The 3,768-nt window shown below is 40.1% G+C and overlaps 1 non-coding gene across 1 annotated transcript; it reads left to right on the forward strand.

Annotated features, from left to right (window-relative positions):
* Positions 1 to 1,051: 1,051 nt before the first annotated feature.
* On the forward strand, positions 1,052 to 1,104 carry LOC124011724. Its single transcript, XR_006834622.1, has one exon. It is a non-coding gene; the product is annotated as a U7 small nuclear RNA (small nuclear RNA).
* The last annotated feature ends 2,664 nt before the right edge of the window (positions 1,105 to 3,768 follow it).

The following is a 3,768-nucleotide window of genomic DNA, read 5'->3' on the forward strand; positions in this document are numbered from 1 at the left end:
ACAGTCAACTTAGTGTATGTACACTTCTGACCAACTGGATTTAATAATAATAATAATAATATATGCCATTTAGCAGACGCTTTTATCCAAAGCGACTTACAGTCATGTGTGCATACATTCTGCGTATGGGTGGTCCCGGGAATCGAACCCACTACCCTGGGATTTGTGATACAGTGAATGATAAGTGAAATAATCTGTCTGTAAACAATTGTTTGAAAAATTACTTGTGTTGTGCACAAAGTAGATGTCCTAACCGACTTGTCAAAACTATAGTTTGTCAACAAGACATTTGTGGAGTGGTTCAAAAATGAGTTGTAATTACTCCAACCTAAGTGTATGTAAACTTCCGACTTCAACTGTGCTTTCTACTCCATACATTTTCCAAGACACCCAAAAGTACTCGTTACATTTTTTATGCCTAGCAGGAAAGGAAAATGGTCTAACTCACACATTTATCAAGAGAACATTCCTGGTCATCCCTACTGCCTCTGATCTGAAGGACTCACGAAACACATGTTTCATTTTTAAACTATGTTGGAGTGTTGGAGAATGCCCCTGGATATCTGTAAGTAAAACAATAGATAACATGATTATTGTACCATCTGGTTTGCTTTATTTAAGGATTTTACTTTTGATCCTTAAGAATATTTTAAACCAAATACTTTTAGACTTTTACTCAAGTACTATTTTACTGGGTGACATTCACTTTTACTTGTATCTTCTTACTTTTACTCAAGTATGACAATTGGGTACTTTTTCCAAGACTGTCATTTTGTAATATACTGTAGAATACTATACAAAACACTGAAGTATCTCTCGATCAAGTGTGGTACTTAGGATTTAATTTTGGAGGATACTGTAGAATACTACTGTATTATCCTCAATAAAACACTGTGGTAAATACTTCAGTAATGTAGGCAAAACACTACAGTGTCTCAGAAAAACATATACATACATATATATAGTATTTCATTTGCATATACTCCACCCATTCCCATCCTCCATATCCCAATTTGTGCCACACAAGAGTGAGAAACCTACATGTTATGGAAAATGTCCTCTTTTAGTATTTGTCCAGTAGGTTTCCTCAAGTGGAAATCCCCCCCTTCTACGTCAAAGATAGTAAAACAAGAACACTATAGTAAATACTACAGTAATGTTCACAAAAACACTACAGTAAATGCTACATTAAAAGTCCGCAAAAATACTCAAGTTAATACTATAGTATAGAAATAAAGTTATACCACAGTATTTATTCATGTGGGCAGATCCACAGTGCAAGACAAGTGTGCGGATGTAAGTCAGCCTTTATAACTAATACTTATTATTTTACCAGGCAAGTCAGTTAAGAACAAATTCTTATTTACAATGACAGCTTAGGGACAGTGGGTTAGCTGCCTTGTTCAGGAGCAGAATGACAGATTTTGACCTTATCAGCTCGGGGATTCGATCTAGCAACCTTCCAGTTACTGGCTCAGGCTCTAACCACTAGGCTACCTGCTGCCCTTGTGGAGTGACTGATTCTAGAGTGATTGATTTATGTATCTGGGCATCATTACCTGACAGGTTATCTGCGTCCCAATCGTAGACTCGCTGATCATAGAAATTATTAACCTAACAAAAACATATTGGAGAAAGGCCGTCTTCATTTGATTATCTCTTAGTCATAAGCATACGAAAACAAGTTTCTTTTAGAAAACACATAGAACACACAAACATGGAAGAGTTCTGAATGCCAAGAGGCACCATGTTAGACAGTCCTGAGTTCACAACTGCAGCTGCTTAAACATATCCATACTCTAAACATTGGCTTGGCACACAGCTCATGACTAATCTGTTTACCACATATGGGTGTGAATATTTTAAAAATCGACCCGGTGCTGGAAAAGTGTCTTTGCGAAATGAAGCTGTGCCTCGATTTTAAAGTGTGTTTTGCAGCCTGCTGAGAAGTCTGAAATGATAGTCAACAGGGTGCCTGCACAGAGACATATAAAGTCATACAGAAACAGAACTGAAGACTTCTACGCTCCACAAATGCAATGTCTTGAAAGCCTTGGGGTTGGTCTTTTTTTTTTTTTTTTGCACCACCAGCAAAAACTCATGTAAACACACACATTATGGTAGAGGGAACAAAAATCTATGACATAGATACCTAAAGACTTTCTCAAATATACAATTGAACCATTACAGGGTCTCCCTCGCGTCCTGCCCTTGTATGTATACCTCTCAAACAACAATGTGCGTACATATCCAGTAACCTTTCCCCAATAACCTATTCTATCTCCCTGTCAATCACAAAGCCCCATGTTGGATTCCAGTCCATTGGTGGTCCTGACCCCTGTGTGGAATGGGGAAGCAGGCCCCTGCATTCAGACCAAAGACGTCTATCTCGACTTGGCGCCAGCGGGCCCCCAAGTACTGTAATCTCTGCTATTGATTAAATGGGCTCCCGAAGCCGAGGGGGTGCCCACCTCCCGAGGTGGAGCAGAATCGTATCGAGAGGGCCTGGCAAATCGAGGGGATAGAGCATCTTAAGTTGCTTTTTGATGTGCACTGATGAATAATGCCTGACGGGGTGCAGGCTTTAAAGGCCTCGGTGTGGGCTGCCCAGGGAGAGCCTGCATGCTGTGGAGGTCTATAGGCTTGCCTCTTATATAGGCTCTGGATGGATGTGCACTCTGAAAAAGGAGCTTAGAAGCACACACTCACAATGCCCAGGCCGAGTGGGGAGTGAGGTGGCTGCTGGGTGCACGTTTCCCCATGCAAGGCCATTTAAAATATACCTCAAATACCTCCAGTCGACAGGAGGAAGTTGAGCAATGAACAGTAGGTTTCGACCCAATTTGTCACCCAAGGAAGTCTCTTCGTGGACAACAGAGTTCACTGCTAAGAGACTGACAGAAGTAGAATGACAGGGCTTTCTGAAGTTGTTATTTAAGTAAGGCTACAATCGAGTAGCACAGATGTCGATATTGTAACAAGTAACAGTAATAAGTACACACACAACGCATTGATATTACACTTTGAGGTAATGTACAGGACATCTTCAAGGAGTTATTATGATCGCATACTAGTGCAAGTAAGATGGAATAGTTCAAAAGGCACCCGGTATTAATTAGCGCATCAGAAAACCATTGGAGTCATGTGAAAGGCACTGCAACTTAAAGATTTCCTCTGCTCTGATTCTTCATATCATTAGGCATTCTCAATGGCCACTCTGCATCCGCTAATCTGCTTCTGTCTGCCATCTGTTGGCTGATAGGAGTACCTGCTTTGACATGAATGACATATCCCATAGCTTTGCGTTAATACGGCAAACTATAATAACTCCATCTGTAATAAGTCTATTTCCATGCAAGCAAACATGTTCTATTGAACTTTTAAAATAGCATTACGCTAGCATAAAAATCAAGTTGCCTTAGCCTGGCCAGCGTAGCCTTTTCAATGATTAGTAAAAATGTTTTCTGTGGGCTCTGAAGGCTTATGTTTAAATGTGATTATGCATTCATTATTGATACCTTCAAAAACGACTGGCTAGATCATAAACTGAGATTGTTAGAGTAGGACTTTGCACTTTTTCTGTATTTTGATGTGATTGCCATTGTAAAAATTGCAATTAGAGATTTGAACTTAAAATGGATGTGATGGAGAAGAATGTGTCTGATGTACCAGAGACTAGAAGTGGAGCCTGATATACTAGAGACTAGAAGTGGAGCCTGATCTGCCAGAAACTAGAAGTGGAGCCTGATGTGCCAGAGACTAGACGTG

This window comes from Oncorhynchus gorbuscha, linkage group LG23 (assembly GCF_021184085.1).
Source record: "Oncorhynchus gorbuscha isolate QuinsamMale2020 ecotype Even-year linkage group LG23, OgorEven_v1.0, whole genome shotgun sequence".
NCBI lineage: Eukaryota > Metazoa > Chordata > Actinopteri > Salmoniformes > Salmonidae > Oncorhynchus > Oncorhynchus gorbuscha.